The sequence below is a fragment of the Coenobita brevimanus genome, chromosome 24 (assembly GCF_032717465.1).
Source record: "Coenobita brevimanus isolate Jiangsu-jjx chromosome 24, ASM3271746v2, whole genome shotgun sequence".
NCBI classification, from domain to species: domain Eukaryota; kingdom Metazoa; phylum Arthropoda; class Malacostraca; order Decapoda; family Coenobitidae; genus Coenobita; species Coenobita brevimanus.
Genome location: NC_136977.1, coordinates 35,209,052 through 35,224,173, shown reverse-complemented (window position 1 = coordinate 35,224,173; position 15,122 = coordinate 35,209,052). Strand labels below are relative to the sequence as shown.

At 45.0% G+C, this 15,122-nt stretch overlaps 1 pseudogene; it reads left to right on the top strand.

The window, feature by feature from the left end:
• The first annotated feature begins 12,910 nt into the window (after nt 1-12,910).
• LOC145393594 (5S ribosomal RNA) lies at nt 12,911-13,029 on the top strand (annotated as a pseudogene).
• Nucleotides 13,030-15,122: the final 2,093 nt, after the last annotated feature.

Genomic DNA, 15,122 nt, shown 5'->3' with positions numbered 1-15,122 from the left:
GGCAGCTCACGTACACAGTCAACCCTTAGCTTCAACTTTGATCTTGTGATTACTTAACCAACAGGTGCTCTTTTCTTCCTTTAATTGCCTTGTACTTTACTGACTCCACCATCCTAACCCACACCTTCACCCTAACTCCACCACCCTACCCCACCCACCTTCATCCTGATTCCACCACCCTAACCCATCCACTTTCACCCTGACTCCACCACCCTAACCCACACCTTCCCCCTGACTCCACCACCCTAACCCACCCACCTACACCCTGACTCCACCACCCTACCCCACCCACCTTCGCCCTGATTCCACCACCCTAACCCACCCACCTTCCTAACTCCACCACTCTAACCCACCCACCTTCATGACTCCACCACCCTACCCCACCCACCTTCACCCTGACTCCACCACCCTAACCCACCCACCTACACCCTGTCTCCACCACCCTATATCACCCACCTTCACCCTGTCTCCAACACGGGGGGGCTATGGAGGGGCTGAGCTCCCCATAAAACTCATTAACTCCCCAGAAGTTTTTCACTTAGTCGCGTATATGATTTGCTTACACACAAACCGAGAAAATATACGAAAGTTCAAGCCAGACATACTACTTTTTCATATCACATGATTTGATTCTATACAGCTACATGTTTTATGACGGTTATCATATGGTCATGATGTAATTCATTTTATGCAAAATAAGCTGGTATAGGTTATAGGACTGGAATTTAGTTGAACCCGGTCGTAGTTGAATGAACCGTATCAGCGCGGCGGCGGTTTGCATGTTTATATTGCACGTGCCGCTAGGAAAACTGCGTGCAACACCGTTTCATATTCAAACTTATACCGACGAAAACACCGTGAAGCCTACCAACCTTGGCAGTCTGGGCCCTGGCACATTAGACAGAAGATGCAGCGAAAAGAGTCACTCAACCGACAGTGCGAAACAGTACTTTGTGGGACGAATGATCAGGTAAGCACGTCTTCTTGTAACCTCGTTAGCAATATCAGTGCCAGATTGCAAATTGCAAATACTGCCGGAGTTATAATTAGCTCTGAAAAAGGTACGAGTTCAAACTTATGAAAGTCGAAAAAGCTATGACGTTTCACGTGAAGAAAAAAATAACGTTCATTTTGGTACACACACACACACACACACAAAACTGGATTCGGCTGGTTTTAGTGCTTACACTAGTATAATGCAGCATATATTTAGTTCATTATATACAGTACATTTTAGAAGAAATATACGCGAAAGGAGTAGTATAACAAAAATACCCCCCCCCCACCCTTACGATGAAGATGCCAGCCTCCCCAAATTTCAAGTCCTGGCTACGGGCCTGTACCCCACCCACATTCACCCTGTCTCCACCACCCTACCCCACCCACCTTCACCCTGTCTCCACTACCCTACCCCACCCACCTTCACCCTGTCTCCACCACCCTACCCCACCCACCTTCACCCTGTCTCCACCACCCTACCCCACCCACCTCCACCCTGTCTCTACTACCCTACCCCACCCACCTTCACCCTGTCTCCACCATCCTACCCCACCCACCTTCACCCTGTCTCCACCATCCTACCCCACCCACCTTCACCCTGTCTCCATCATCCTACCCCACCCACCTTCACTCTGTCTCCACCACCCTACCCCACCCACCTTCACCCTGTCTCCACCATCCTACCCCACCCACCTTCACCCTGTCTCCACCACCCTACCCCACCCACCTTCACTCTGTCTCCACCACCCTACCCCACCCACCTTCGCTCTGTCTCCACCACCCTACCCCACCCACCTTCAATCTGTCTCCACCACCCTACCCCACCCACCTTCACTCTGTCTCCACCACCCTACCCCACCCACCTTCACTCTGTCTCCACCATCCTACCCCACCCACCTTCACCCTGTCTCCACCATCCTACCCCACCCACCTTCACTCTGTCTCCATCACCCTACCCCACCCACCTTCACTCTGTCTCCACAACCCTACCCCACCCACTTTCACTCTGTCTCCACCATCCTACCCCACCCACCTTCACTCTGTCTCCACCACGCTACCCCACTCACCTTCGCCCTGTCTTCACCATCCTACCCCACCCACCTTTACCCTTTCTCCTCCATCCTACCCCACCCACTTTCACCATGTCTCCACCATCCTACCCCACCCATCTTCACTCTGTCTCCATCACCCTACCCCACCCACCTTCACACTAACTCCACCACCCTACCCCACCCACCTTCACACTAACTCCACCACCCTACCCCACACCTTCTCGCCCTCTGCAATCTAGGGTGCCGTGGCCGGATTCCTAACTGCCTTCCTCTATAATCTATGGGTGGCTGTGTGGAAGTTACAAAGGGGGGCCGGCTCTCCCCAACGCCTTCCCCTCTCCACTGAAGGATGTCCACTACCTGTACACAACACCACCACAGAGGCATATCTACTTGACTTCAATGAGACTTCCACCCACGTCACCACACCTGCCACCATCACCATCACCACTACAGATAGGTAAGATAAGATCACTTCACCACACCTTGTCACCACCACCATCACCACAACAAATGCGTAAGGAGTAATAAATAAGGTTACTTCACCACACCTTGTCACCACCACTATCACCACAACAAATAGGTAAGAAGTAATAAATAAGGTCACTTCACCACACCTTGTCACCACCACCATCACCACAACAAATGGGTACGATGTAAGCAATAAGGTCACTTCACCACACCTGCCACCACCACAATCACCACACCAAAAAGTTGAGAAGCAATGCAAGTAGTGCTTAATGCTTCTAGCCACGTCACCACACCTGCCACCAGCACCACCTCAATAAAGAAGCAAGCTGTACTTGATATAATCCCAGCCTCCCCCTGTGCTCAGCCTGGTATAAATAAAATCTAATAAATTTCACTAACGCTTCTGCCTACTTCATTAACTTCATCACCTTGCACCTAATTACTTCATCACACCTGCCACCACCACCATCACCACAACACAGCCTCCTCCGTCTTTCATCACCAACACCACATCAAGGGTAAGGATTTAAGAATTTACCGTTGATAATTACTGTCATCTAGAGATATCAAGAATAAAATAGAAAATAAGGCAGGTTATTGACGAGGGAATTGAAGAGGGATGTGAAGAGGGGACTAAAGAGATTTTAAGAGGGGACTGAAGAGAACTGAAGAGGAATGTGAAGAGGGGACTGAAGAAAATTGAAGAGGGAACTGAAGAGATATGTGAGGAGGAGACTGAAGAGAATTGAAGAGGGAATTGAAGAGGGAGTTGATGAGGAAATCGAAGAGGAGACTGAAGAAAATTGAAGAGGGGATTGAAGAGAGGACTGAAGAGAACTGAAGAGGGTGTTGAAGAGGGAACTGAAGAGGGAATTAACGAGAGAATTAAAGATGGAACTGAAAAGGGGACTGAAGAGGGAATTGAAAGGGGAAATGAAGAGGGAATTGAAGAGATGATTTAAGTGGGAATTGAAGAGGGGACTCAAGAGGGAATTGAAGAGGGAACTGAAGGGTGAATTGAAAGGTGAATTACATGTTTGTTTCTTGCAGGGTGGAGGAAGGGACTCTTTATGACATCTCGTACTGTTACTCTGGGGTGATTGGAATTCTGATTACCTTTGTCGTCAGTTTAATAGTCTCCCTTTGTACAGGTGAGTCATTTATTATTATTATTATTATTATTATCATTTTATTATTATTATTATTATTATTATTATTATTATTATTATTATTATTATTATTATTATTATTATTATTATTATTATTATTATTATTATCATTATTATTATCTACGTTCCTGATAACACGGCAAAATGATGTATGGAGTATTATTACCTACGCTAAAGAGGGGGAAGATGGTTATGTACTCACTCGCGTCTGTTTGTGCACTAAATATCTAAAAAATCTGTTATCAAACTGCAATGGAAACTGGTAGATAGGTGGGCAGTGGGTCAAGGGAGAGTTGGTTAAATTCTGGGGTGGATCCGGGTGTGGGAATAAAGTATATTTTGGGGGGGCGGTGGTGTAGGTATGCACTCTTTTAAATTGTGTAACAGGTCAAGCTAAGACCGTAGAGTTCAGTTACCTACCTGAAATCGTAAATATGTTCATCTGGTAGGAAAGACGAATCACAGCAATTAATCGTAAACTTATTGGCGTTGATGAAGGTATGCGCTCTCGGTACTCGTGTTGGCTGTGTCACCGTTGTTAGTAATAACCATTTGCTCTCTGAATTGTTAAATGGCTGTTTTCCTACTGGATTTATACTTTATTCACCTATGGACGGTCATAAAAAAAAAAAATGCTGTGCATGACATAACCTAATCACTCACATCACCAAGACAGTTTTCGCTCCTGGAAATACTGTGTAGTGCTTTTCCTTGCTACATTACAACATTAATAACTAGAGGGGCACTCAGTGGAGCTCATCTCTCCAACAAGGGCAACGTATTTTCCAAACCACTCTTTATAATGGGTAAGGTTTTCTCATCACTGATTAGAGTTTTGCAAAAAGTGTTTTCCGGATCCAGAATCTGTAATACGATCCGGATTGGTCCCAAAAGTTAATCGGTTGTTCCCTGGGACATGGGCCATCTACCCACCAAATTTAGTCCAAATATCTCATCTAGTTTTTGAGTACCCTAATCCTGCTAACAGACACACGAGCAAACAGGGGTAAAAACATACTCTCCTTGTAGGAGAATAATAATAATAATAATAATAATAATAATAATAATAATAATAATAATAACAACAACAACAACAACAACAATAATAATAATAATAATAATAATAATAATAATAATACTGGATAATCACTAATCTTATGTTCAGTGAAATTACGTCTGATTTTTGTTTTCTGTCCGGTAACTGTATAACTACAAATTCAAGCAGACAGTAACTAGACTCCAATCTTACGACTGAATAAGCTAACAAACCCTTCTAACTTAACTAACAGACCTTCCTAACTATTTCAGATCCCATAAAACCCGATGACATTGAAGCAGAATTGGTTAGTCCCTCCTGTGCCAAAGTCTACAAGTGGCTCTGGTCCATTTTCTCCCGTTGGCACAAAGAAAACGGGGGAAACAGAAGAGATAATGGAGAAGAAAGAGAAAATGGGAAAGGCGCTGACGATGGAGAAGCAGAAAAGGGAGAGAAGGGGTTACTGCTCAATATTTTCCCGCCTCAAGATTCCCCTTCCTGTCTTGCCACAACACCACTAATCGACACCCTGACTCACGACGCATCACATAGCCACGTTACACCTCACCACACACATCCCATGCCAGCTACTCAGCCTGTCATCACACCTCCCACTCCAACATATCAACAACACACATCTCTCACTACAGAACCAATAGCATCACACACCTCGAACTACACATCACACTCAAGCTCACCACTAGCTTCTGACATACCAGAGGACACGTCACAAACCAGTCAACCCGTCACCACACCACAGCCCACAGCACCATCAACATCTTTCATCGCAGACCACACAACACCAACCACATCACTAGGCATCACATTTCAAACACCAAATCACACATCACATCCTCCTTCACCATTAACAACATGCACTGACGACAACACACCACTGCCCACCACATAAACAAGCACCACACCTCATATCTCAAACTACACACAAGCACATACCACACCACTCGTCACATTCCATAACCAGGACAATACTGCACACACCATCAAACTGTAATTTGTCTACCTTAACTTGCAGATTATCGTCCTTTTGCAGCATATATCCCGAAGATCAGTGATAGGTTAATGCAATACTACGGCGCTACATCCTTTCCAAACCACCTCATCGTGACTGTCTATTCTAGCGTTACTGTCTTTGTAAAGCTTTGTGGTAGAAAATTACACTAGCACGGTTCTACACCTTTACACAGCACTTCTCCGTGACTCGTATCATATCCTAATGTAATTTCACTCGTCATTCCAGATAAGCAGATGACAATTATTGTGCAAGATAATGTGGACACAGTATACACCAAACTACCTGTACACTGACCACACCATTAGTCACTTCATCTCACAGACCAGATCACACACCATCACACACCACACAACTAGCACACCCTTTAAAAGCCTGGTTGAGATCCCTAACCCCTATCAACTCACCTGACGACGAAGTGTAATTAGAATGGAAAGTCGGCTTAAATAGCACTCACGAAAACTCACTCTTATCTCACAAATGAAATAAACGGATCTTGAATTTGTCTCTCAGTTATCTTTCTTTTTTTTTTCCCCCTTGGAGGGAACAATCTTGCGGGCTCCGGCTTTTGGTTTCTTCTTCTTTGCATAAAAAAAAAAAAAAAATGTAAGCCTTGTCGAATTTCACGGAACCATGACAGAATTCAAGGTTTGGAAGTGGCCCAGACCCATCAGGTATGAACAAACATACTATAAATCTCACAGTCATAGACACACACCACCTCCCCATCCCTACCCCACTAGTCCATACACCTCACTACTCTTAACCGCTTATCACTACCAATACAGCACACAAAACACCGATCATCACTCAACACCACACCAACCACCACTAACACACCTCACATATACCACACACTTTTCACTATTTCACCATTCATCACTTCACCAGTTACTACACCTCTTACACCACTACACCAGTCACCACAACACCTTACCTCACCAGCCACCACCACACCACCGCCACACACTGATCATTCCACAAGTTACAACACCTCCACAGACCCGCACACCACCAACTAGTATTTCGTTAATTAACACTCGCCAACTCAACCAGAGACCATCGTTCAATTTCAGCCAGCATCACACACCACTTCCTTAAATTAGCGTTCATCTTAGGCAAATGGGACGTGAAAGTTTATGAGTCTTAGTTGTGAGGTACGAATGCTTCTCCATCGTAACTAGTTCAATTGACCTTCCAGTCTGACTATACCTGGCCATCACCTGGTCTGAAAGGGAATAAGGATCTTCGTCAGGTTGGAATAAATGCACTAGAGTACTTGATGCATTTCATTCATCGACTTAGCAAACTAAATATTACTAACCACACCACCCACCGCCATCACCAACACCACATCTCATCACACAGCACTCATCAAACAACACAACGACTCACCACACCACACATCACTCACCACTCCACATCTACCCTTCATCACCATACCATGTAGGACCGCACAGCGTCAATAATAACTACTAAAATCAGAAACCACACGCCACAATCACCACAACCACACAACACACCACAATCACCACTCCACCACAACTACAAGGACAAGCTCTCCACGGATCATCACTCAAATTCACATCATCAGTCGGTCGCACAGCATCTCATACCACCCGCCCACTACACCAGTCCAGTATACCACACCGACTGAAACCATACATCACACTACCTCCAAAAACCAAATCACACCACACCACATCATTACGGACATACACCACACCACACCAATACAAACTTACACCGCCCCACACCATACATCACCACTACACCACAGCTTCCCTCACCTTACTACACCACACCACAATCATGCACCGCACTACGTCCACGCACCACCACACCACAACACACTACACCATTACACACAATTACAACACACCTCCCTCTAATCTCTCAACACACAACTTTTCACCTATCATCTCTACTACTTCTCTCTCTCTCTCTCTCTCTCTCTCTCTCTCTCTCTCTCTCTCTCTCTCTCTTTCCCCATTTTCTGTACACTCACATTTTCTTTACACCCACGCCACTCTTCAGGGAAAGAATTGTTGGAAGTGACGTGAGAGAGAGAGAGAGAGAGAGAGAGAGAGAGAGAGAGAGAGAGAGAGAGAGAGAGAGAGAGAGAGAGACGGGAGTGAAGAAGACATAATAAGGGTGAGAGGTGGAGGAAGGGAAAGGGGGATGGGTGGTGAGGGGAAAGGAGGAGCATGGCAAAGTGATGGAAAGGGGAGAGAGGGGTGGGAAGGAGAGACAGGGGTAGGAGGGAGAGACACTGGGGACAAAAGGGGAGACGGGAAAAAGCAGGGGAGAGGGAGAAGGAGCAGACAAAGAGGAGGATTAAGTAGGAGAGAGATGGGTGTGAGAGAGCGAGGAGGAGAGGGGAGAAGGAGAGTGGAGGAGAAGAAGAGGGGTGAAGAAGGATGAGAGGGGATGAGGAGGAGAGGGGAGAAGGAGAAGGAAAGTGGAGGAGGAGAGGGGAGAAGGAGAAGGAAAGTGGAGGAGGAGAAGAAGAGGGGTGAAGAAGGATGAGAGGGGATGAGGAGGAGAGGGAAGAAGAAGAAGGAAAGTGGAGGAGGAGAGGGGAAGAAGGAGGAGGAAAGTGGAGGAGGAGAGGGAGAGGGAAGAAGAGAGGGGAAAGAAAGCTTCTAGAGGATAACAGAGATAGCAGGTTAGGGATGTAGAGAGGATCGGGGAGAAGGGGAGAGAATGACAAAAGGAGAATGAGAAGTCAGGATAGATGAGGGGACGGGGAGAATGGGCTGAGGGGAAGGCGGATTAGGGGAGGATGGAGGGATTAACTCCAAGCGAAGGGAGAAGGGGAAAGAGCTGAGGATAGGAAAAGGACAGGGAGTGGAGGAACGCGTGGAGATGAATGAAAGAGAAGTGGAGAAGAAGGAAAAAGAAGTGGAGATGAAAGAAGAAGAACAAAGAATTGGAGAAGAAGGAAAGAGAAACGATGAAGAAAAAGGAAGTGGAGAAGAAAGAAAAAGAAGTGGAGATAAAGAAAAAATAAGTGGAGAAGAAGGACAAGAAGTGGAGATGAAAGAAAAAGAAAAAAGAATTGGAGAAGAAGGAAAAAGAAGTGATGAAGGAAAAAGATGTGGAGAAGAAGGAAAAAGAAGTGATGAAGGAAAAAGATGTGGAGAAGAAGGAAAAAGAAGTGGAAAAGACGGAAATGAATAAAGAAGTGGAGCAAAAGGAAAAAGGAATGAAGGAAAAAGAAGTGGAGAAGAAGGATGAAGTGGAGAAAAAGGAAAAAGAAGTGGAGAAGAAAGAAAAAGAAAGGGAGGAAGAGGGCAATGTCAGAAGAAGGTGGAAACAAGATTTTTAAAAGGGAACGTGGAATGAGAGGGAGAGGAAGAGACAAGAGGGAAATGGGAGAAAAGGAGACAGACTGGGACGGGGGAGATGGGGAGGGGGAGGAGAGGAAGAGTGAGGGAAAGTCGGGGAGAGAGGGAGGGGGAGGGAAAGTAAGGAAGCAAGGAACTGAATGAGCATGGCTGAATAAAAACGCGGGAAGAGAAGAAAAAGGGAGAGTAAAGAGGAATGACGAGGGAAAGAGGGAAAAGAAGGAGGGTGAAAGTGCTGACTGAAGGAAGAGAATTGGTGAGGGAAACTGTGCTGGAAAAAGAAGAACAAACGAAAAAAGGATAGAAGACGAATGAGAGGAAAAACAAAATGGGTAAAAGCATAAAACTGAGAAAGTTAGACTTGGGTGGAGGTGGAGAGGAGGAAAGACAATGGAAAGATAATGTGAAGGTGAAGAAGGGAAAGCTTGGGAAGGACAGGGAAGGAAGATGAGGCGAAAAGAAAGAGAATCGAGAGGGGAAAGATGATAGAGAATACAGAGTGGGAAAAGAGTATAAGGGGAGGGGAGAGAGGATGAGATGAGAGGAAGAGAATGAGTGTGGGGAGGAGCGGAGGGAATGGGAAGGAGACAGGAAATGATGGGAGAGGGAAGAGAATGAGTGAGGGAAGGAGGAGGAAAACTATGGGGGAGAAAAGAGAATGAGAGGAGGAGGAAAGGAATAAGGGAGAGGGGAAAATTAGTAAGGGGAGGAGGAAGAGGAAACCAATGGAGTGAAGAGAAAGTAAAGAAGGGAGAAGAAAATAGAGAGGTAAAGAGTAGTAAAGGAAGAGAAAGGGAAGTAAAGGAAGCGAAATTAAATAAAGGAAGGAGGAAGAGAATAAGAGGGGTGAGGGGGAAGAAAATGGATGAAGGGGAGGACACAGAATGAAAACAGGGCTGAGAGAGAGGGAATGTGGTAGGAAGGCGAAAAGAAGGGGTGAAGGGGAAACAAGGAGGTGAAGGGGAAAGGAAGGGGTGAATGGAAAAGAAGGGTTGAAGGGGAACGAAAGGAAGGTGTGAAGGGGAAAGAAGGGGGTGAAGGGGAAAGGAGGGGGTGAAGGGGAAAGAAGGGGTGAAAGGGAAAGAAGGGGTGAAAGGGAAAGAAGGGGGTGAAGAGGAAAGAAGGGGGTGAAGGGGAAAGAAGGGGTAAATAGGAAGGGAAGCAATAACTGGGACAGGATAAGGACGAGATAAATGAGAGAATGGGAAAGAATCAATATTTCATCTTTTATTGACTCATCAATGTCAAGTTTTATCCCACTCAAGCAATTTCACAACCATACACAAAATTCAAACAACTGAGACATAAACAATCTGTGTGTGTGTGTGTGTGTGTGTGTGTGTGTGTGTGTGTGTGTGTGTGTGTGTGTGTGTGTGTGTGTGTGTGTGTGTGTGTGTGTGTGTGTGTGTGTGTCACGAAACAACCGGACGAACTATAACCAAAGAGTATAGAGAGGACAGTCGCACCATCCCCGTGTAACACTGGGTGACAGTGGCGCCCAAAGCGGCGGGTGCGGAAACAGAGCTGGAGAATGTAAACATCATGCCGGTGTCGTATGCACGGAGTGACTTATGCTGAAAGTTACTGTTCTGCTCAGTGCGCATGGGCCGAGTGGCCTTTTAGCTTGTTTTGAAAGTATCCGCATGTTATCTCAAATTTGTTGCCATTTATCAACAACATTGTATGAAATACATGTGTCAGGAAGATAGCTGGATGTCTTATCGACCTGTAGGTAACTATGGGTAGATATATGGATATATATAAATAAAGATATATATGTATGTTACAGGCAGATTGTGAAATGAGTCATTTCGTGAATTAAGATTAGTTAAGTTTAGGTTTATTTAGGTTAGGTTGATCGAGGATAAGGTTAGGTTAAGGTTAGGTTAGGTTTGGTTAGGTTAGGTTAGGTTAATTTAGGCTTAATAGAGAAGGGAACGGTAACTTCCAGCATAAAGTCACTCCGTGCATATGACACCGGGCAGTCAGTTCTGTGCTGCTATTAACTGTAGAAATTCTAGGCAAAAAAGGCCGGGATTATCTATTTTTCGATTTCCAAAAGACAAGGAAAGGTGAGTGATATATTGTCAATCACATTTTATCTAAACTAAGCTCATGCTGATGAAATTATCAGAAATGTCGATATGGCTGGTTGTTCTCTCATTGTTGCTTTGATATTTAATTCACCGTGTTTTATCTAGACACTACAAGTGGTTACTGAGCGTTGTTCTAGGGTATCAGGCCCTTTTTATGTTGCTCATGCTATTTTATTTCTTAGTGTTTTATCTACAGATTACTATGGTTACTGAGTGTTGTTAACTTATAGATCAAAGAGATGAGTCCCCAAAGCAACTGATTTAATTGTGGAGGTAATATCTTTCAAATTTAAAAGGTGAAACACAAGGCCAAAGTTTCACAGGGTTAGTTGTTAAAACTCTAAGTTGAAGTTTGTTGCGCCATTACAGTAGACTTTAATCAGTATTTACCAACACTAGAATAATTGCTATCAGCTTGGGGGAGGTTTGTCGTGCTTGCACCACTTGTTATGCTGTGCTAGAAATCCATAACCAATTTGCTTGAGTTCGGTGTATGACTGTGAACAGTGATGCAATGATCATCATCATCCATTTAGAATCCACTGCTGAACAAAGGCCTCCCCAACATTCTCCATGGATTCCTTGATTGAACTAAAATCTGCCAGGCTTTGTCTGCAAACTAATCTATTTCATCACCATCTCCTATCTGGTCTCTATCTGCTACACTTGCGATCGCGTGGAGTCCAGTTTACCCTCTTGCACCATCGGTTATCCTTCATGAACGTCATGGCTGGGGTTATGCATTAATTGTATGTTTTTCATTTCTTACATATTGGTAACCTACTTTCCAAGATGTCTCCTTGTTTACCAAATCTTTTCATCCAACTGTAATAAATCTTTTTATTTCACTTTCATGGTCTTTCGTTAGGTTTAGTGGTTGCCCCAAGAAACTGTACTCCTCAACTTCATCAAGAGTTCCTTCCCCTATTTTGATGACGCTCTTTGGTGTTACCCTGATTCATCTTTAGCCCAATTTTGAGACTTTATTAAGACAATTTAACATTTCTTGCAACGTCTCTGCTATTTCTAAAAATAGGACTTTGTCATCTACAAATATTAAATTATCAAACTTTTCTTCATCTATGTATATTGCTATGTTCTCCCAGTCTAACTTCCTGAAAATGCTTTCTATTAGGTTGAGTAATATCTCACTGAGATGTACATTACTTGGAGTGTATTCTGTGTAGCAGTAACTTCTCAAGCCCGAATAAAGCTACTCTCAACTTCAGAAAAAAAAAAAAATTGTGAGAAGATGAGCAGTGCAGTGGGCTAAAAATAAAATGTCAGTTTTCAATGGAGAGTTTCAATTTCTTAATAGACTGGCCTGATATATCTCGTTTATTTATTCCCTACGTCTCAACCTTTTGAATGACACCTGATTTAGTGCCAGGCATTATAATGAAGATGTAACCCACAGTCAGAGGCCAGTGTGTAAGTCGGGAGGTATGAGATGTCAGTGACGAACGCCACTCTCATTTGCATTTGTTTACAACTTTTTTTCTTGCAGAATATTTAGTAAGATTTCCGAAGTAGCGCATCGTTATATGTATATAATAATGATGGAGCAGAAGATACTCTTACAACCCACAAAAGTGTTAACATTCACCTTAAACAATATTGTCCTGTGAGCCAGCACAAACGACTGCTATTACAATTTCTGCGCCCGTCGGGCAACGCCACCTTTCCCGGAGTTACAATTTTCCCATAGAGACTCGTCATATCACGTTGAGTACACTGCTTCCCGTCCGATCAGCGAAGTTAAGCAACGTTGGGTCTGGTTAGTACTTGGATGGGTGACTGCCTGGGAACACCAGATGCTGTTGGCATCCCTACGTGTCAAGTGGGGTTGGTGGAGGATTAGTGCCCCTCCCTGTAAAACAATTAACTCTAGGCCCTAGGCCACCCCGTTTGGGATACATGGCGTCTGGCAATGAATGAATGAATGATGACTCGTCTGTCCCCTCTTATCTTTCTCTATACTCTTTGCTATAACTACATTATTTTTCCCCAAGCAGTGTTGTGCAACTCATTTAGCCAAAGTGACTACCCACATACCCTTATCACTTTCCAGATGCCTTATCCCCCAATTCATTTGAGTGGCAATGGTAAAAAAGCCCCAATATCTCTATCACCGAGTCTTTATGGGTTTCTTAACATCTTTTCCTTAACGACTCATTCTGCACATATCACCGCAATATTGTCTCGATACTGATGCAGACTAGATCGACTTGAAAAAGACATAAATTGCATACAAGAGACTGTTAAGCTGTAACATGTAAAATAAATCGCCAAAGAAGAGGTGATACGATGTCGCCACAACACTACACTCTCTCCCCCATGAGCTCCTCCTGTTATCACCTCGCTCGTCGATGAAGAGGGACGCCTTCGCGCGGTGGCACCTAGATAACCAGACGGCTCTACTGCGCGGTTATACAAACATCACTCAACTACTTCCCCATCCCCCAGAAGGAGGAGGGTGGACTTCAGAAGTACTCATAGTGAAAGGGATAATGGAGGCTCGATCTCCCCCTTCAGTTCGAGAAATCGCACACGGGTAAATATAAAATAAAAATTAAAAAGTCGTCCGAAGGAAATAAGAAAAAATAAAATACGTCATGGGAGTGAAGTTGTGAACAGAATTGATTCACATACGTGTCAACTCATACTTCCAACACCAACACCCGCAACACCTTACCCTCCTACTTGTCAACTCATACTTCGAACACCAACACCTCCTTCAACTTTACCCTCCTATGTGTCAACTCATACTTCCAACACCAACACCTCCTTCACCATACCCTCCTATGTGTCAACTCATACTTCCAACACCAACACCCCCAACACCTTACCCTCCTACGTGTCAATTCATACTTCCAACACCAACACCCCCAACATCTTACCCTCCTAAGTGTCAACTCATACTTCCAACACCAACACCCCCTTCACCTAACCCTCTTACGTGCCAACTCATACTTCCAGCACCATCACCTCCTTCATCCTACCTTCCTATGTGCCAACTCATACTTCCAGCACCAACACCCAGTTCACCTAACCCTCCTGCATGTCAGCACATACTTCCAACACCAACACCCCCTTTATCCTACCCTCCTATGTGTCAACTCATACTTCCAGCACCAACATCCCCAACATCTTACCTTCCTACGTGTCAACTCATACTTCCAGCACCATCACCTCCAACACCTTACCCTCCTACGTGTTAACTCAGGACCTGGAGCGGTGGTGTCTTCATCGTGGGTCTACCCCCCAGGGGCTGTCGAAGAGAAGAGGAGGACAGCATGGGGGCCAAACCACCGCAACCCCCCCCCCCGGCCCCTCACGGGACTCGAGTACCTGGGAGTGGCTTCGGTCGCCCGGGAAAGTACCACATCTCCCAACACAGCACACACAACAACACTGTTTTTTCTACACCGAGAAATGACTCCCTGGCTGTCATTTCTCGACGACTTCTTCTAGCTGGGGACATTGAGAGCAATCCAGGACTCACCAACAAATACATATGTCCAACATGCTCAACACCTATCACATCGAGCTGACAGACAAAGGGTTCAGTTCAGTGCAATTCCTGCAAGAACTGGACCCATTACACCTGCACAGCACTTGCATCCAGAAAACATTACACAAACACCTGGACCTGCTCCTTATACTCCTTCCCCCAACCCACCAACCCCCCTACCAATCCTACTCCTACCTCCTTCACACCTCCACAGCCAAACCCACCAATCCTTCCCACACCATCCAGTCCACGAACTCCTCCCATTCCAACTCCTCCTAATCCACCTCAACCCTTGCCTCCATCACAACCTCCTTCTACCCCTTCCCCTCCACCCACACCACCTCCCCCCCATGCTGCAGCAGCCAACACACATCGCACACACAACATAAACATCCTTCAGTTAAA